The sequence below is a fragment of the Marmota monax genome, unplaced genomic scaffold, assembly GCF_021218885.2.
Source record: "Marmota monax isolate L192 unplaced genomic scaffold, Marmota_monax_Labrador192_F-V1.1 WCK01_AAM20220418_F8-fsc00011, whole genome shotgun sequence".
Lineage (NCBI taxonomy): Eukaryota > Metazoa > Chordata > Mammalia > Rodentia > Sciuridae > Marmota > Marmota monax.
In genome coordinates, this window is record NW_026693082.1 from 22,936,881 (window position 1) to 22,958,058 (window position 21,178).

The 21,178-nt window shown below is 37.1% G+C and overlaps 1 long non-coding RNA gene across 1 annotated transcript; it reads left to right on the forward strand.

Moving 5' to 3' along the window:
* The first annotated feature begins 330 nt into the window (after nt 1-330).
* LOC131424537 (uncharacterized) lies at nt 331-16,626 on the forward strand. The gene is made up of 3 exons (XR_009227785.1): nt 331-417; nt 7,872-7,998; nt 16,315-16,626. It is a non-coding gene; the product is annotated as an uncharacterized LOC131424537 (long non-coding RNA).
* Nucleotides 16,627-21,178: the final 4,552 nt, after the last annotated feature.

Below are 21,178 nucleotides of genomic sequence, written 5' to 3' on the forward strand. Positions count from 1 at the left end.
GGAGATAGAAGTAAGTTGGATTACACAAAGAGGAATAAAGGGAAGGGAGAAGGAATGGGAATAGGAAAGATAGTAGAATGAATCAGACATTACTTTCCTATGTGTATATATGATTACATGATGACCAATGTAATTCTACATCATTTACAAGCAGAAGAATGAAAAGTTTCTCTCTCTCTCTCTCTCTCTCTCTCTCTCTCTCTCTATATATATATATATATATATATATATACACACACACACACATTATACTGTCATGTATAACTAATAAGAACACATTTTTAAAATACCACATACTTCGTAACTTAAGAAAATTATTGTTTTTTACAGCACCAGAAGCTGGGAAGTTCAATATCAAGTTGTCAGCATTTGGCAAGAATCCTCTTGCAGCGTTATCCCACAGCAGAAGGCAAGAAGGTGAGAAGATGAGAAAATAAGACACTGATTTTGCAGCCTCAAGCTCTTTTATAATCTGAATTAGTTAATTCATGAGGGTGAAGCCCCACCTTCCAACACTGTGGCATTAGGTTTAAGTTCCTAACACATATATTTTGGAACACTTTCAAACCACAGCAACTTTTCCAAACAAACATAGCCTCCAAGTTTTTAATGGTGGCAATTATCTCTATGGTCACTACTCAAGGATGTAGGATGGTTTGGTTGGTTGGTTTATTTGTTTATTTGTTTAATAGTATGAGGAAAGAGATCCAGAAGCTTCTACTGGTGCCTATAATAGTCTGCTCTAAAGCAGTGGTTCTCAAATTTTAGTGTATATTTTAATTACCTGGTAGGAGGGCTTTAAACAGAAATTGCTCATTCAGTAGACCTAGGAAGGTTTGAGAATTGGTACTTCTAAAAATTTCACAGATAGTACTGATACCAATGTAGACTGTGCCTGAGGATTACATAGTAAAGAAATAGAAATATATTTTTAAAGGAATGTAGAGCCTCAAGGATTCAGCATTATAAATTATTGGTCACTTACAGAGAATGAAATGGAGGCAAGTGATGAATATGGTTCTGTGACAACTGGTTAATACAACCACCTTTCCACCACATATTGATGCTGTAAATGTTAAATGAGATTATGAATTTAAAGTGGTCAGCATAGTACCCAGTATATGGAATCACTCAATAAATGAAGGAATGTCATAGTTACTTCATTACTATTTTACTTTTCTCTTTATTAACTTAAAAACTCACCCAACACAGCTGACAACACTTCTATGTCTATTATTTAACCACTTTGTCACTGAGTTTGTTCTCTGTAAAATAAGGTGCAAGATAATAGATGAGCTTTAGTATTTTTTCCTAAATTTAAAAACCTCTAGTTTTACATCCATAGGAATGCTTTTCAACTGCCCTAAGTTTTACATTTACTGAGAGTATAGAAGCTATTGATGACCATGGCTCTGATATCCTAAAATCTTGTTTTTTACTTATCTAAAGTTTTCATCCTGTGGAGGAAGTAAAGAATAGATTGAACTTTCAGTAAGTTTCTACCTCTATTTATTCTTGGAAACACAGAACTGAGGTACTATAAAGAGAAAAACCCAAACAGGAAAGGTTGAGTCTTCTGTCCATTAGGATCATACTTTTCCCAACTGGGTTTTCTCTGAGGTTTTATTTTAGAGAATTATAGCCCCATTTAGCAGAAGTTCCACAGAAACAGAAAGGAAGCTGTTATTTTTTTAACTATATAGGTCTGATTATAATAATGTGATAGATTACTTATCATATACTGATGAGTAAGAGTTTCGAGTTATTCTAGGATTAGAAATGGCCAATAAATCATTAAGACACCAATGACTTCACTGGAAGGCCATTAAAAATTCTTCATAATAATCTTATTATCAGTGTAATTTCAAATTATATTGATGAGAAAGCACAACAGACCAGAAATAAAATGTGCACTTGCCAAAATGGTTAGTTTACCACTGATTTTACCATTGATAATCTGCCTTCTTTTGAAATGTCAAAGCGCTGAACTTTTTTAGTTGTCAATGGATCATTATTTAAATTGTATATTTATGTGCGGTGCTGAGAATCCAATCCAGTGCCTCACACATGCTAGGCAAGCACTCTGCCACTGAGCCATGGCTTCTGCATTTTTATAGGAGAAATGTGGTTCACATAGGCTGGGGATGTGGCTCAGCAGTAGAGCACTTGCCTAGCACACATGAGGTCTTGGGTTCGATCCTCAGTGCCACATAAAAATGAACAAATAAAATAAAGGTATTATGTCCAACTATAACTAAAAAATAAATATTAAAAAAATGTAGTTCACATGCACACTGAATCCCACTGCCTCTTCTCCATACTGCAACCTCTCTCTTTTTTGCATCACCAGTTTTCCTTCTTAACTGAATCTTTGTTTGCACATAAAAATGCTGTGGTTTCTTCAAGCTTGGAAAAAATAAAAAATTCTCTTGGTCCCACAGCTCCCTGTGGGTACTGCTTCCTTTGAAGCAATGTGCCTCAAAGGCACAGTGCACTTGCATCTCTCCATTTCCTCCTCTCCCACTCAGTCTGAGGTGATTCCAATCAGGTCTCTTCCAAGTCAATACAACTGCTGTTGCCTTGATAACCATTAATTTCCATGCTGCCAATCGAAAGGTCAACCCTCTGTCAATTATTCTCCTTTTTATACTGCTTTCTCAATTTGTCTTCCAGAACAACTGCACTGTTCTGTAGATGATTCCAAAATGTCTCTCTGTCCAGGCCTTCCCTGGCCATCCTGTCTAAATTAGCAACTCCTCCTGTTACTTTCTACCCCCTTTCCTTGCTGCTTAATGTTTCATCACACTAATCACTAAATTTTAGCAGTGACTGAACATTACATATCTATCCATGTATTCATTTCTTGGTCTCTCCCTGACAAGAATGTAAATAAACCTCATAGGGGAAGGGATTTGGTTTTGTTCTCAGCTATATCCCCAGCATCCACAACAGCATCTGGTATGGGAGATGTTAGGTATTTAATAAATATTTGTCAAATGAATAATTAGTGTCCAAATTTATTTTTGAAAATAATTTAACAGCTCCCCTGCCCACTTATTTTATATAAAAGTGTTGGACAAGGAAGAGCTTCAGCTCTCAGTGGAATTACCCCTGATTGCCTAAGGTGTTTACCACAGGGCTTGCCAACAGGAGGGAGGGCTGAGCTGAGGAGCACAGTGTTGAAAGGTTGGAGAAAAGGCAGCTACTCTAACTTGAATCCAAACCAGGGATTAGCAAGTCTGGTCTAGTTCAAGGCAGTTGAGGCTGGGACTGGGAAAACAATGGGAAAGGTGGGCTTCAGCAGAGAGATGTAGCTTTGTAACTATCAGGCAAAGAATGAAGAGAGTAGGGCTCCAAACACTGAACAGGTTATCCACCTGAAACTACAGGTGTCCTGGAACAGAAGACAATCTGCCACATCTGAAGGAGACCTATCACCCTGATGCCTATTTCCTTGATTTCAGTGCAAGATCAGGGCTACCTGCATGATTCATGTTCAACTTCACAGCAGCTACTAGGAAAGAACTGGAGCAGGTACAATTGGGAATGAAAAGACAAATAAAACATAATCTCTTCCTTCAAAGTATCTGTAGACTTTCAGGAGATAAGACACAGCCAATAGATGTAAGAGCATTACATAACATGTAATATGCTCAGCAGAGCATAGAATCATAGCAAATTATATCAGAAAGGAGGGTATTTATGGATTGTGTTTAAATTTAGTACTAGCCTCTTAAGTACAAGAAAAAGAACAATCTACCAGTCACACATCTCTTCATCTGCACAAAGTAGGATTTAGGCAGAATTCATTTTTATATTTCCTTCCAATTTGGAGTTACTGATTCATAATTCACATATGTGAAATCCTATGTAGATACAGACATAGACACAGATAATAAAATATCCTTCATTGGGACTATGTTAATTTGAGAATTTATGATCAACCATCAAAGTGTGGCTCATTAAGTTACAATCTTGCTTTATCAGTGACATTAGTAGCTTGTTGAGAAACACTAAAACAAATCATAAAAGGATTACCAGCTTTAAAGAAAAAACTGTTTTCAAAACATTTTAAGTTCCTATTTGTAAACAAATAACAAAAGTGGAAGTCAGCCACTTGGTAAACAGAAGTCATGTTTTGATGTACTTCAGGCCCCCTAGAGAGAAGGGTCCCTGACCCTTAGAGGACCAGGAAGCTTGTTGTGACAGAAGAAGCCAAAGGAAATCAGATGCAGAAGCACCATGGCCTGGCAAATTATCCTCTGAGCCCCTCTTGTATATCTTGCTCTGGCAGTAAAACACATTTAATGAAGTTATGCAATGAAGAAGATGCAGTCTTCCTTATTTACAGGTTATTATGTGAAATTCAGTCTTTCAGAAAGATTTATTGAATGCCTCCTTGCAAGATTTGCTATTATGTATCCTTACCAAATGTTGAATTCATCTACTCCTTTTCAGGATATGTTATATGAGTACCTCATTATTACACAGTTAACTCTAATGGGAGTTTAGTTACATTGCTTCAAAAGGCTGCATGTGGACCTCACAGGCAAATGGGATGTTACCAAAAAAGAGAAACTAGGGCAGTTAGAGAATACTAAAATTTATTAAATGATTTTAACACTAAGGCCTGAAAATCTAAAATTCAGAATGAGATTCAGATTTAGAAAAAACAGGTAAATGATAGAAAAACAACCTGGAAAACATATAACCAAAAATTTTCATTACACCTTAGGAAAACTATCACAAAATGAATGCTGAAGAGAATGTGGATGCTGGAGAGCAGCAATAGGAGTCAGAGAACCTATCAGATTCATTAAGTTACTCTAGCTGATTGGCCAAGGCCTTTCATCCCCCTTGAACTCACTGACATGGACTCCTACCTGTCCCTCATAATGCTGTTCTCTTTGCCCCATCTGACTTTTCAGAATCTGCTCATACTTTAGAGATTTGCTCAGCTATCCCCACTGCAGTCCTCTCTGGTTCCTCCTTACTCAACATGAGGCCCACTTTCTGCATGTCCCACAAACATCTTTAAACATAGCCATTTACTGCTGAATGGTTCTCTATTGGGTATTGAGTTCTGGAAGTCATATCTTAAACCTTTTGATGATTTATGAGTTTACATGTGCACAAAAGTCTTACAGATATAAAAATTACATTGTATCAATTACAGAGTGAACAAATTGCATTTGTTAAAATAATAAAGATGTACGAGAATGACACTGTTTTAGATATTTGGGAATCTATGATCCACAATCCCCACTGTTCCTAACTACTACAAGAAAGAAGGAACACATTTAAATATTTTTGCCAAATTGAAGAATGGTATTAAGGAAGTTTTTCAATACTGAGAACTTTCATTCTAACCCATATATTAATGTATGAAGTTAATTAATACAAATAATCAGACCAAAATATTCCCAAATAAACTCAACACATTCATCATCACCATCTCTAAGAACTACTTAGTTTCTGTATCCTCTCTCCTAATTAGTGACATCAGCTAGGAACCTGGGGTCCACCCAATCCTATCTCCTACTCCCATATCTGATTATTCACCAAATTCTGTTGAACCTTTCAGATCCATTCTTGCCCCTCCTTCAGCACAGCTTTTACCTTTCTTCAGGGCTTAACATCCCCACCCATCCAGGCTCTATGGTCATTTCTAATTGGTTGCCTAGTTGGTCTTACCCCTTTCTAATCCACACCACAATCAGGAAGGATCTTTCTGAAAGGCAAATCCGTTCTTGTCATTCCCCTGTTCTAAGTCTTGTAATAACTTCTAATGCCTACAGGATAAAGCCTTAACTTCTTTGCAAGCCAATCGAGGGTCCTCATAATCTAGTCCCTGCCTCTATTTTTTCTCTTATTTGTTTTGGTACTAGAGATTGGACCCAGCAGCACTTAACCACTGAGCCACATTTCCAGCCATTTCTTTCTTTCTTTCTTCCTTCCTTCCTTTCTTTCTTTCTTTTTCTTTCTTTCTTTTTTTTTTTTTTTTTTTGAGACAGGGTCTTGCTAAGTGGCATAGGGTTTCACTAAGCTGCTGAAGCTGGCCTAGAACTTGTGATCTCCCGCCTCAGCCTCCCAAGCCACTGGGATTCCAGGTGGGCACCCCCACACCCAGCTGTACCTTCCTAAATTGCCTTTTCCCACTTGCCTATGTGCAGGATACCTTCTACCCACCCTACCACTGTTAGGTTTTGAAGTGCCAAACTATTTCACCTCACTGTGTAGAAACATTTTTGACCCTGTATCCTTTTAAATTATTTGAATCACCTTCAGACTCCACACAAGGACCAGTCTTTTTCTTGACCACCTCTGCAGGATTGATACCTGGGTAACCACACTGCCTGGTAAAATGCCTCTAAGATGGCACATAGCCATTTGATCTACTAGACTTTCTCAAGTAGGGAGAGCTGGGAAGAAGATAGATTCTGTGTGAGGGTAGAAAATAGAGTTGGGCCTTTCCTATATTACTATCACCCATGTTTTGATATACTAAGATAGCTCTTTTCAGTTACATCTTGTATTTTAGCTGAAAAATAACTACTCAAGTGCTTGCTGAACATTAGTGACTTTGGACTCAGCTAGAGTGAGGTGATGATGGAGAGAGTTTCAAAGAGAAGGAATTTCAGGGAAAATGAACAGCAAGAGCAAAACTCAGAAGCAGTAAAATTGAAATACGCTGAGAAATGCACACAAGGTATTTTTTTTCTTTTCTTTCTGATATGGCTACATTGGAGGGTTTTTACAAAAGGGCTAAAGATGAGGAAAGGAGCCAGTCTGTACTAGCAGTGACTCATTAAGTAAGAGATGAAATAAAACAAAAATAACTCAAAGACTTTTGCCTGGGAAGCTGGAAGAATTGTGGTATCCTGATAGAAAATGATAAGCCTCAATTGCACATTCAGACCTGTTCTTATCATTTGAACTTGAAATGACATCAAGGAGGAAAAATTGGAGGGTCACCTACAAATAACCTACAAATGTAATTACCTACCTGAAGTCTTATGCCACCTGGTGGTAGTTTACTCATATTTCTATTTAATTACTAAAAGTGGTGCAAATTTGTACTTGCGAACTCTAGCATAGTGTCAGGCATGAAACAGCTCTCATAAACATTCTGTGGAATAAATGAATGAGTCAGATGTACAAATGTTTAACAAAGCACAATTCTGTAGAAAAAAGCTCTGATTTGGGGCTAGGGTTGTGGCTCAGCAGTAGAGCACTCGCTTATCATGTGCGAGGCCCTAGGTTTGATCCTCAGCACCACATAAAAATAAGTGAAAAAAAGGTATTGTGTCCAACTACAATGAAAAAAGAAATATTTTTTAAAAAGCTCTGATCTGAAGTTCAAGAGAGTCAGTATTTAATTCCACACTATTGACTGTGGAGTGACCCAAAGGAATACACCAGACCTCTCTGAGTCTTGTCCTGGTATATATAGAATCATTATGTAAGTGATATCTAAGGTTATGTCCTCCTCTAATGTTCTTGACTTTATAATGGGAATTTAGTTTGAAAAAAATGATAGGTAACCATCCCTTATAGTCATGGAATTGTTTGATAAAAACACACAAACCATGGTTTTCCTTGAAAGTTATTACCTGAGTTCAAAGCTTCTGAGAGAGTCAGAGCATAAGAAGAACTGTCAGAAATGACAAGGAAGCTTGTGGCAATTGAATTTGAACTCATAACTGGAGGAATCTTTCTGGTTCTGATCTAGCTTTCTGCTGATTATGTCATCATCTTTCCTAGAAATGACAAGGAAGCTTGTGGCAATTGAATTTGAACTCATAACTGGAGGAATCTTTCTGGTTCTGATCTAGCTTTCTGCTGATTATGTCATCATCTTTCCTCCTTAGCAAGAAGTTTCTCAAAAAGGCTTCCTAGATGCCATTCCTTTTGGCTTGACAAACCCCAGGATCTTCTCTTATGCACAGTTGATGCCTTCCTCAAAAACAAGCTTCACTCATGGACAGTAGTTGAAAGGTAAACAAATACGACATGACTTTTTTTCATTTTTTAAAATATGTTCATATTTTTGTGGGTTTTTCATGGTTGTAATCATACTTGACATGCACTTTAGTCTCTTGTACATTTTTTCTCCCCTCATTGAAGATAAATATTAAGGTTAATAAATGAAACTGAGATTATATATATATATATATATATATATATATATATATATAATCTGAATTTGAAATGACATCTAGGAGTAAAAATTGGAAGGTCACCTAAAAACTACCTACAAATGTCATTACCTACTTGAAGTCTTATATTTGTGTAATTTTTTCAGCTAAAATACAAGATGTAACTGAAAAGAGATGTCTTAGTAAATTGTATTTCTGCTCTTCCTGTCAAAGGCCTGAAGTGCTCTATGAAATGGCTTGCTATTCCCTTAACCCAGAGAACCCCACAAATTCAAGCAAATCAAACTCTTCATGTTCAATTGTTTTTAAAGAATGGTATTCCTAATACAAGTTCTTATACACAACAGACACACAATACTTTTTTCCCCATTTTTTAATATTTATTAGTTTTTTTTTAGTTTTCGCACAACATCCTTGTTTGTATGTGGTGCTAAGGATCGAACCCCAGGCCCGCATGCATGCCAGGCGAGTGCACTACCGTTTGAGCCACATCCCCAGCCCCACTTTTTTTCCCTTTTATTGTGGTACTGAGCATTGAACCCGAGGGTGTTTATCACTGAACTATATCCATAGCCCATTTGCATTTGTTAAGCTCGAATTCGGGACCCTCAAAAGACCACCAGAGACCCAAGATCCATGTAAGCAGCAAAGAGGTGTTTATTGCAAGCTAGCTCGGTCCTCCGTGTGCACACACAGGAACTGGTGATGCTGAGAGGCCCCGAGCCCAGGGTTTGCAGCAGTTTTATACACTCTTTGGAGAAGGCAGGGACTCCCACATACATCATAGCATCTCTTAGCAAATCGTCACACCGCGGGAAAATCAAATAACAACTCTAAAACATGATTAGCACATTCACTGGCGGGAACAAGTTGGGTAGGGGTGATTGGTTACTACAAGAGGGGGATTCATTTGACCTGATTGGTTTCAGCCAAAAGGGGTGTACATGCTGAACTACATGGTTTCCCAACACGTTATCAACCACCATAAACTACTGGGAGGGTCATCTGGCATCCCAGGTATTTCCCTGTCTCATGCTGATTGGTGGCTGCTAGGGGGTTGCTATGGATCCCCACCTAGCCTGACTGAGTCAGGGACACCTGGCACAGCAGATCTCTCCTGTTATTTGTAGATAAACATCTTAGCAGGGTGGGAATGTGCCTAGGAGTGCTCTGTGGGTCTTTCCAAGGACAAAGGTGATGTCCCTTCCTTGAACAGGCTTTGTTCTGAGGTAGAGGCTGGTTTTTCACATTTATTTATTTTAAGACAGGGTCTTGTTCAATTGCTAAATCTGGGCTTAAACCTGCTATTCTCCTGTGTTGGCCTTCTTAATAGCTGGGATTACAGCATGCACCTCTGTGCCTGGATGATACTCAGTTCGTTTTAAATTTTAATCTTTATTATGATCATCATACAAGGTTCAGCAATAGTGCACTTGCCTAGGCTGGGCAAGACACTGCTTTCAGTCTTCAGCAGTAATGATAATGATTATGATGATGATAATAAATTAAATAATCCACAAATTCTAGGACTTGGGTAGGGACTATATAAGAAGAATTATATCCATGTAGTCTCAGAAGGAAGATCTATAGTGTCAGAAATTAATGGAATGCTGGGCTCCATGGGCATGCCTGTAATCCCAGGTACTCAGGAGGCTGAGATAGGAAGACTGCAAATCGAAAGCTAGCCTGGAAAATTTAGCAAGTCACTGTTTCAGAGTAAAAAGTACTGGGGAATAGATTGCTGGCAAAGTTCTTGCTTAGTATGCCTGAGGGCCTGGGATCAAACCTCAGAAGAGAGACAGAGAAAAAAAGAAAGAAATGAGAGAGAGAGAGAGAGAGAGAGAGAGAGAGAGAGAGAGAGAAGAAAAGACAGAAAAAAGGAAGGAAGGAAGGAAGGAAGGAAGGAAGGAAGGAAGGAAGGAAGGAAGGAAGGAAGGAAGGAAGAAATAAAAGGGCTTAAAAAGTATAAAGAAAAAAAAAGTTATGTCAAATATAAATAGTAACCCAACTGGATAAACTCCAAATGAATAATCTGAGCAACAAAAGTAAAGTAACACTGGATTAATATTAAAAATAGAAAATACATATCCACCCAAAGGACTTAAAAACAGCATACTACAGGGACACAGCCACATCAATGTTATAGCAGCACAATTCACAATAGCTAAACTGTAGAGCCAACCTATATGCGCTTCAGTGGATGAATGGATAAAAAAATGTGTCATATATACATAATGGAATTTTACTCAGCATTAAAATAGCATAAAATCATGGTATTTGCAGGTAAATAGATGGTGTTGGAGAACATAATGCTAAGTGAAGTTAGCCAATCCCCCAAAAAACAAATGCCAAATGTTTTCTCTGATATAAGGTGGCTGTCTCATTGTGGGGTATGAAGGGAGAGCATAGGAGGATTAGATGATTTCTAAATAGGGAAGAGGGGTGGGAGGGAAAGGGAGGGGGCAGGAGATTAGCAAGGGTGGTGGAATATGATGGACATCATTATCCAAAGCACATGTATGGAGACTTGAATTGCATATCAACATACTTTATATGTAAACAGATATGAAAAATTTTGGTATATATGTGTAATAAGAATTGTAATGCAAAAAAAACAAAGTACATGTATAAAGGCATGAATTGGCGTGAATATACTCTATATACAAAGATATGAAAAATTGTACTGTATATATATAATAAGAACTGTAATGCATTCTGCTGATGTCATGTATTTTAAAAAATCAATAAAACTAAAAAAATACATATCCAAAAGTCCATACTAATATAAATGATTAAACAATAAATGGAGGAAAGCAGACAACTCTCCTATACAGAAGCATTTCAAATAATTTATGTAGACATCACATTGAGGTAAAACATAACTCTCCACTTAGCAAGTCTGAGCTATGTATACACTTTCAAACAGTGAGGAACAAAAGGAAAATGAAAGAGTAACTTTCCAGTGGAGGAACCTTGGAAACACTACTTCAGGCAGGTGACCAACAACACTGTGTTCTGTGGGCAGGACATAGTCTTGATAAAAGGTTACGAGAATGACACTTTACTTTTGTGATCTTCTCTCCAAAGTCTAAAATTCCAGGCTAATTATGAGGAAAATATTAGAAAAATCCTAAATGAGGGTCAGTCAACTTAATACCTGGCCAGTACTCCTCAAAGCTGCCAAGATCTTTACTAGGACTGAGAAACTGCCCCAGCCAAGAAAGCCTAAGGAGACGTGATGATTGAATTCAACGTGCCTTCCTGGACAGCATCCTGGAAAAGAAAAAGGACTGGACATTAGGTAGGGGAGATGGCCATCAGTTGGAAACAAAGGAAGTCTGATAAAGAAAGGACTTTAGTTAACAATAAGGTATCATTATGGATTCATTAACTGTGACAAAGGAGACAACTAATGTTAGAGGCTAGTAATAGGGGAAACTGGGCCTGGGGTTTATGGAAATTGTACTGTTTTTGCAATTCTCTGTAAAACAAAAGCTAGTCAAAATAAGAAATTTATTTTTTGTAAAAAAATAAGTCAAAGCTATTACACTCAGCAATAACCAGTGCTATGTGGATATTCAAGGAAATGTCAAAATACTACTAAGGAACTATGGGAAAATTAGCAGAACATACAAAGGAAGCAGAAGTTTTTAATCTAGGTAAGAGAAAAATTAAAGATGATTTAAGTATATTTGTAAATATTTTTCATTAAGGATAATATAGGGAAAACCACAAGATAGCAGAAAGGGGAGATAAAAGCTTTCACAACTCCATCTAGAACAACTATTATTAGGAATTTTTTTTTCATATTTTAAAATATGTCCATATTTTTGTGGGTTTTTCATGGTTGTAATCATACTTGACATGTACTTTAATCTCTTGGACATTTTTGCCTCCCTTCATTGAAGATAAGTCTCACATAATCCAAGTCAATTGGCCTCATTGTTCATTATGAAAAAAAAAAAATTGGTTTTAGTAAAAGGGAACCATATGACTTTCCAAGACTATAGGTAATGAAACCAGAATCTGCTGTTTATCTAAGACACAGTGCAGAGTCAGAGGAGATACATATGATATTATATGGGAACTCACTGGTCTATCTCTTGATTTCACTGTGGAGGTGGTATGATATTTAAGAAACTAAACAGAAAGTGGGGGGAAGCCCTCTGGCAGGCAAGAGCCACAGAAATAAGAGGTAGGGTACAGAGAACACTGAAGATGGCAAGTGGGCTTGAGGGATTTGGAAAGGGCATGTGTCTATTTCAGATGTGAAAATCTATACAATGGTGATGAAACTGAAGAGCATGTGGGGAAATCTATTTTGTACATGTGTGGTGTGTGAATTTGATAACAGAAGGGAGAATGTGTTGAGAGTAAATGGCAAGAAGTATTAACACTATTAAAATTCCTGTAGTCTCCTCTGGGGAGGAGCTTACATTCAAGACAATACGTTTTCTTAAGATTTGATAAGATGGCTATTTTCCTAGTCAAAAAGTTTGATATCTGAAATTCTGTTAGAGTGAGACCAGAAACAGTAAACATTCTAGAGCACATACTGCCACCCAGTGGATGAATGTGCATGATGCACAAAGCATTTGCAAAGGAAAAGACAAAGGAAGACAGCAGGGGGTTGCCTGATGTGAGGTTGAAGCCTTGTGTTCAATGAAGGAGGCCTACCATGTGATTTAAAACTGATTATGCCACTCAGAATGCCAGGCCAGGTTTTACTGTGGGAGGCCATCCTCGCTCGTGATTTGAGTTACCTCCCTGGCTGGGTGAGAGGTGCTTAAACACAGCTGTGTTGAAAGCCTTCCCCACCCTTTCCCAGGTCTGAGGGCTTGTCCTTGCAGAGGCGTGCCTGGCCATTGACATGAACACCCAATCATTGTCCTTGACCTTGGGATGCTGTTCCCCTTAACCTTCATTGGATGGGATTTTCCCTTGAATTTTTTGTTCCCCAATAAAAGCTCACTCCCTGGCATGCTCTCCCTCTTTTGCTAGTCTCTTCTGTAAACCTCACCACCGCATTAGGTGGCTGGAGGTGGGAGCTAGGAGAAGCCATCTTGGAGCTGGTGTTAAGGTAATGAGAGTCTGTCTCTTTAATTTAAAACTCACTAGCAATTTCTTATGAACTGAACCTTCTTTCATGAAGCTCCCACTGGTTGCGTGGCAGATTTTACTATATGTTTTCAAAGTATCCTGATAAACATTATCAGAGGCTTTGGCAATGAAAGAGAAATATTTGGGGATGTGTGTTTACCACCACACTAAATACTAAAGTCTCATTGACCATATCTGATTCTATGTGCCCTCACCTTCAAAATTGCTTTCCTCTGAACTTGTTTAAGAGTTACTTTCCCAAATGGACTATGATACTCCCAATGATGGTACAATACATTTAGATCAGACTAGAAAAAGTACTTTTATTTTAGAAATATACTTCTTAATTTTTTATTTATTTTTATTTTTATCAAACTATGCTTTGATGAGATTTCTTGGCAGTTCTGTTAGTTCTCAAAGCAAAATCCTGGTTTTTACCATAAACTGCCACTAAGTCATATATTTCTCTATTCCTATGGCAGAGAATGGAAACTCCATGTAGTGTTTTATCAAAAGAATTATTATGCAAAAGGGATTCCATTCATCACAGTAAAAAAGTGTTAGAGTGAGCTCCTTCTTTCTTCATCATTCAGTAGATCTAGCAGGAAAGTATATCTACTGTTGTCTTTACTTTGTGAATTATGAAACTCTTCTATATAAATTATTGGTTCTTTGTGTTAATATATATGGCATATGACTCTCTTTATTTCAATAGGTATCCAACAGTCAGATGCTTTTACCTATTCCACCATACACATAGAAAAATATACACAATGTGCACCTGTTGCTTTAAAAAAGGAACTGATATATATGGATGTGTGTGTGTATATATATATATATATATATATATATATATATATATATATATATATATTTTTTTTTTAAGAGAGAGATGTTACCCTGTTACTACTAGGAGTATAAGTTTAATTTTAAAAACAATATAACAACTACAACACAGAAAAATTGAGAAAATAGTGCAATGGACCCCCAGATACCATCACTCAGATTCCACAATTATCAAGATTTTGTCACATTTGTATCATCTGTCCCTGTTTTCTTTCTTGTTATTAATAACATTGAAGCATGTAGTAGCAACACTTAGATAACATCATCTCTAAATAGGTCAATATGTAGCAACATGGGTGCTTTTTACATAACTGCCATGCCACTAGCATCTAACAAGATTGACAATAATTTCTTGATATCATTTAATAGCTAACTTTACTCAAATTTTCTGAATAAATCAGTCTTTAGAGTTGTTCCAATCACAATGCAAACTAGATTCACTCATTGTATGTGATTGACAAGCTTCCTAAATCTTTGAATCTAATAGTCCCTTTGTCATTTGTTTTTTAATTTCTTGACTTTGACCATCTGCAAAAAGTCAATCTTTAACTCACACTCTAAATATGTGGTATCCTTTAACTTAATCCTCCTCCTCCATATTTGTTATAAACTGCAAAATTATTTCAAAGTGTCTTATGTACTTCTTATTCCAGCAGATTGAGAAGCAGCAATGTCTGCTTGCCTTACATGTATGAAATCCTGTCAAGAAATTATTGACTCTTTTCTTGAGCTAGCCTTCCTCACTCATTACCTCCTTCACTTTTTCTTTCTGTCCTCCCTCTCCCTTCCTCCTTCCCTTCCTTCCTTCTTTTTGTCAAGCATATATGTTGAATTTTGTTAAGACTTTTAGATACCTATAAAGACAGTTACATGATTTTTCTTCTTAAAAAGTATGGTATGATGAGTAGATGAATTATCCTAATGATTTTTCTAATATTGAACTTGTGGCATTTCCATAATGAATGCCATGTGCTTATGATATATTCTTAATATTTTGCATTCTATTTGACATTACAGATCCTATTTAACAGTATTTTTAAAAGATTTTGCATTGATATTCATAAATCAGACAGGTCTTAATTTTTTAGTACTATTTATCAGGCCTTCATTTTGACACATAATTTATAAAAACAATTTGGAAGTTTTCTCTTTTCTTCACTCTATAACAATTTATATACCACAGGGTTTATTAAATCATCCAAACGCTAACAGAATTTCTTGGTAAAGTCAATTAGAATGATTATCTAGAATGATTATCATGGGAGGAGGACGGCCAGTAGCAGAATTTTGAAAACTTTTTGGAGTTTTCAGGTAATTTTGCACAGAATTATTCCAAGTAGACTTTTACTATTTTCTGTTTCAAACATTATTTCACTGTATCATTTTGTATTTTGTGAATTTGTATTTTCACCAATTAGGATGATTCACACTTTATGTCTCTTCATTCTTAATCACCTTTTTTAATGTTTTATTTTGCTAAGTTGACAATTTCTGCGTTTTTTCTCGATTTCTTCTGCTTTATTTTAGTTTTCATTTTTGTATTTTTGTATTCTTTTGAATTTAATATTGAATTCAGTATTTTCACCTTATAAAGGTTTTAATGTAATAAATGTTTCTAAAAACACTGCTTCAAATGTATCCCATGAGTTTTGATGTTTTTTTTTTTTTTTTTCATTTTTATTATTTTCCTGAAACTTTGTAGTTTCCTTTTACTGTTACTTTCAGCAACACTTACAATACTGCTGTTCATCTTCATCTTGTTTAAGTCCTGCTCTTTTTGGTGATTTGGTCACATTCACCCATAGTCTGAGATTTGGAGGGATTTCAAGTCACCAACTTTTCTTGAAGATGCTATCCATGTTTTTTGTTTTGTTTTTTTTCTCTCTGCTATCTTGTTAATCTGTTTGAATTTCACAGAAGGAGTTCTGAAGTGATGATTCAAGACTGCTACTATGATCACTGATCTGGAAGATCTCCCAGGAAGAAAACCAGTGAGAATTATAGATACTTTTATGAGACCAAGGGTACTGTCACAAAATGTACTAACAACTATAGAATCTGGGTGCCTTTACAGGGAGGTTGTTTGTTAGAAACAGCTTTTGAAAGGATAGTTTTACAACCCAGAATCATTTCTTTTTATGCATCTAGAGGAGAATAATGGAATTTTCCCTTCATCCTGTGATTTTTTTTTTATTTCCTTTGCTGGCAGGTTTAAGAATCTACAGTTTCAAGATCAAGCACAAGAATCACATTAGCAATGAGAAGCTAAAAACTTACAACATGGAAAGTGAACATTACAACAAAAATTTTAACAACTGAAACCTGGAGAATAAAATGCTCCAATTATATTCCTAAGACCATAGCTTTGGAAGGAAGTGAAAGTCAGGAAGAAAATGATGACCATTTATGGGGCTGGGATTGTGGCTCAGTGGTAGAGCCTCCTCTAACACATGCGAGGCCATGGATTCCATCCACAGCACCACATAAAAATAAATTAATAAAATAAAGGTATTGGTTAAAAAAAAAAGAAAAGAAAATGATGACCACTTAGACCTTCAAATGAGTAAGATCTGCAACTAACCACTGAGTATTATCAAGGCCAGATTTTCTTCGTAGTCTTTAAATAGAGGTACTATGTAGAAGGTTATGCATTTAAATGTACATAAATAAAATAATATGACTAAAAGGGGGAGAAGGAGAAAGGATAAAGCTGGTACAGATTCACTTCATATAAATCTTTTTACAAAACTTCATCTAGGTTGGAAAAGAAAAGATGTGATTTTCTATAAAGTTAACAAAATGTAATGGGAAAATGTTTTCCAACTGTCCAGCTCTTTTTGAGGGGCCAAAACTGAGAGCGACAGCTCCACACTCTATAAACAAATGAACAAGCATAAAAAGAATTTGCTAAGAGGTGGGTCCCCAAATATCATCTGAGATCTCTAAAGCATCCTCTACCTACAGAGATTAAGGCTTGGGATGGGGGAATTTGGTAGGGCTTTTCTTAGTATTGTCAAGGTCTTGTGCATTTTGCTTCTGTCCTCAAAAGAATCCCCACTTTCCACCCTCAGCAGAGACAGGTGACAAAAGGGAACTAAATAAATTGAAGAACTTTTGCTAAACTTGACCCATGCTTCCCATGTTTGGGGTGTGACCTATGTTTACTCTTCCCTGTTTTAAGTCTAAAGGAAGAGGTTGGCTAATGGTTAGAACTCTCTGCAGTAACAAAGAAAAGAAAGAGGGCTATATATGAAGAATAGTCTGCACATCCAGAATTTCTTGGGGGCCAAAAAGCCAGCTTTCCTGTAGGCTTAGGAACCATAGCTAGGCTAGAATCTTTGAAGACTTTGCCCAAGACTCTAGAAAGAGGCTGTGTAAAGTGCTCTATCAAAGTAAGAGCTGAGAGGTACATAGAATGGTTAGCTGAACACCTTGTCTGAACATGTGTGTGAAGAACGTAATTGGGGAGGCCTCCCACTAACCCAGCCTAACTCTTATCTTTCCCTATTATCAAAACTCTGGCATCATTGAGTAGAAGACATTGGCATCATATGGAAAACAAACATATTATGCCTTATTCCAGTCCCACCTGGTAAGGAAAGAAGCTTTAAATTGAGATTAGATTAGACTTGGTAATATTCCAAACTTTACCACAAATTGGAAATAATTTAATGATAGGTAAAGAAACATGACCAAATGCCTTAAAAAAAATCTCCTTTGGAAGCATTCTTTGTTTGGATTTCTTTTAACATGTTGTTATTATTTAAATAAATTCAACTAAATATTAAATATATAAAAGCACCTCATTAACAGTAGTCCTCAAAATTGATTACACACTAAATTTATCTATTAACTTTTAAAAACCACTGATGCTTGTCCTACCCCAGATTCTGATTTAATTAGACATCACAGTTTCTAATGCTTACTAGATGATTCTATCAGGCAGCCAAAGTAAGGAATGACTCTAAAAATAATCTACCAAAAAGTATACATATATATCCCTACATTACTCTCAAATATCAAGAGAAACTAATGAAAAGGTGGAATTTTTCATGGAAAAGATCTACATATTTGTTTTCTCTCTGGACACTCTCCTAGAGATCTGCTTAAATAGTTTGTATTCATTTCATTAAAGGCATATTAATGAGTAAGTGCTAAGGACAGGGTGTAATATAATATAAACACTCAAAATATATTATAGAGGAGTGGAAAGAAATATAATTTTATAAAAATTAATATTGGTTATTAACATACAGGAATCTATAGAAAGCATGTATCTTAAAGTGGTCTGTAAAAGTTTATATTGGTATAAAGATATAAAAATGTCTAAGGATATATAAAAAAAATAAAAATGTCTAAGGATAAATAAAGAAACATGGCTGAATATCCTAAAACAGACCTTCATTAAGAGTATTCTCTCCTGAGAGTGACCTTAATTTTTCCCTATCATTTGAATAATTTCACCTAATCACTGAGAATATGATAGTACCTGGTGAAAATTAATAAAGCATACATACGCCAAAATAAAGTTTACTTGTTTATTTTACCATTCCAGACTGTGGAAAGCTGTTCTTGCACGTGATTGGGCACCTCCCTAACTGGGTGTGAGGTGTTCCAGCTAAACTGTGTCAGAACTAATCCCCACCCTTTCTAGGTGCAAGAGCCCATCGTGTGAGGGGTGTGACTGACCATTTACGCTGAGACCAATCACTGACCCTGACCTTGGAATGCTGTCCCCCTCGACCTTCATTGGATGGAATTTTCCCCTGAATTTCTTGTTCCCCAATAAAAGGCCATTCTCTGGCGTGCTCTCTCTCTCTCTCTCCTGCTAGTCTCTTGTGTAAATCTCACTGCCCCACTGGGTGGCTTGAGGCAGGAGCCAGAGCGGGAGTCGTCTCAGACCTGGTCAAAGAAAAGGGTAAATTGTGTTTATGTGTGTTTATTTTGATCTCACTATTTAACTTCTGCTGAGAGCCATAGCCTAGTCGGAATGACACATAGCATTTTTACCAGAACCAGAGTGGTTGAGAGGTGATGGCAGCAAGCCATTGAGATGATAATGGTTATGTTAAGCTGTGTATTCAATTGTATATTAGACCCCTGCTGTCCGCCTCAGGCACTGGCTACTTTGGAGTTCTCGCTCTACTTTGTAGTTCTTGCGGGAATTCCTGGGGAGTTCTTGTTGGTTGGGGAAGTGCCAGAGGAGGGATTTCCGGTTGGTGTGTGGTGTGTCCCAGGAGAAGTCCGTGTGCGTGGCGTTCGCGGGAGTTCAGAAATAAAGTTTGTTCCTGCTTGAGTGGCTCATGATTTGTGCCCAGCCAGACTGCGGCATTTGGTGGCCCATGCGGGAACGCCTGAAGCTCTGAGGTAAGTGAAATTGCTCGCCCCTGAGGAAAGGTGAGAGAATGGGTGACCATTTCAAAAAACAATGTGTTCTTGTTTTGATTTGTTTTGTTTTTGTTTCAAGCTGCCTATCCCTAGAACTTTCTCAGGCAAACTGGGAAAAATGGTTGGCTCAAGGTTTGAAGTTCTTCGGCCCTGAGGAAGAGATAGAGATAGACCACGAATATACATTTCAAAAAAATAGGAAAATTGATACAACGATTTTTTGTTCTGTTTTTGTTTCATTTTGCTTCAGTTTTGTTTTGAGTTATCTGTTTGAGTTGCGTTATCTTTGTAGCAGAAATATGGGGTCAGAAATTAGCAAAAAACAAACCGAAAGAATGTTAAGTAAATTGTTAGAGGAAGGAGGCACCCTAGTAAAACCAAAAACAGTCAGGGCATATGTTGATACAATACAAAAATGTAGCCCATGGCTTTTTAAGGAGGAGTTGTTGAATATATCACAATGGGACCATCATGGTGAAGATTTAAGGGACAGGGAAAAGAAAAACCCAGGAACTCTGCCAGTTGGCACACTGCCATTGTGGATGATGATACGATTTTGTTTGCCTAGTCCAAAGCTTTCAGTTCAGATTATGGTAGAAGACATATTAGATCAGGAAAAAGAGGAGGCCTCTCGAGATAATCAGGGGAAGAAAGTTTAGAACAGAAAAAGCCATCAGGGGAAAAGTTACAACAGGAGGCTGCTACTAACACCTTTCTATCACCAGAGGGTGTAAGTGTCCAAACAACAGCTCCATCTATGGGGCCCCAACCCCCGTAGTTGATAGATGGGATCCTGAGACAGGACCTCAAAGATTAGCATGCTCTGTATTTGAGGCAGCAGGAGGGCAGCGAAATCACCATGTTTTAGATTTCAAAACAGTGAAGCAGCTAAAAGAGGCTGTAACAACCTATGGTCCTCAAGCACCCTTCACTATAAGCTTAGTCAAATCCATTACCAATTTGAACATGACGCCAACAGATTGGACTAGTATGTGTAAAGCTGTGCTAAATGGAGGACAATACTTGTTATGGAAGGTTGCCAATGAGGAATTTTGCACGGAGACAGCTAGGTGAAATGCAGCAGCTGGTTGTCCTCAGAGAAATCTAGATATGTTTTTAGGAAAAGGATCTTATGAGGGTCACCTGCAACAAATTGTATATGATCCCTCTATATACTCACAAATTACTGCAGATGCAGTTAGGGCATGGAAGACTTTACAAGGACATGGAGATTTACAAGGTCAATTATCTAAGGTAATACAAAGAGCTAATGAACCTTACACTGAATTTGTAGATAGGCTTATTCAAAGAGCTACCAGAGTTTTTGGGGATACAGAGCAAGCAATGCCATTAATTAAACAGCTAGCCTTTGAACAAGCAAATCGTTGGTGCAAGGAGGCCATTAGACCATGGAAACATGAAGATTTAAACACATATATTAAATTATGTAGAGACATTAATGAACAAGGACTAGTCTTGGCAGCTGCAGTACAACAGGCTTTATATGCCAGGCCAAAAACATGTTACAAAATTGTGAACAAACAGGACATTATAAAAGGAGTTGCCCCATAGGAGGAGGGTTTAACAAAACTAGGTATCAAAGAAGTAGAATACCGGGTATTTGCCCACGATGCCCTAGAGGGAGACATTGGGCTAATGAATGCCGTTCTCAAACCACCATAGAG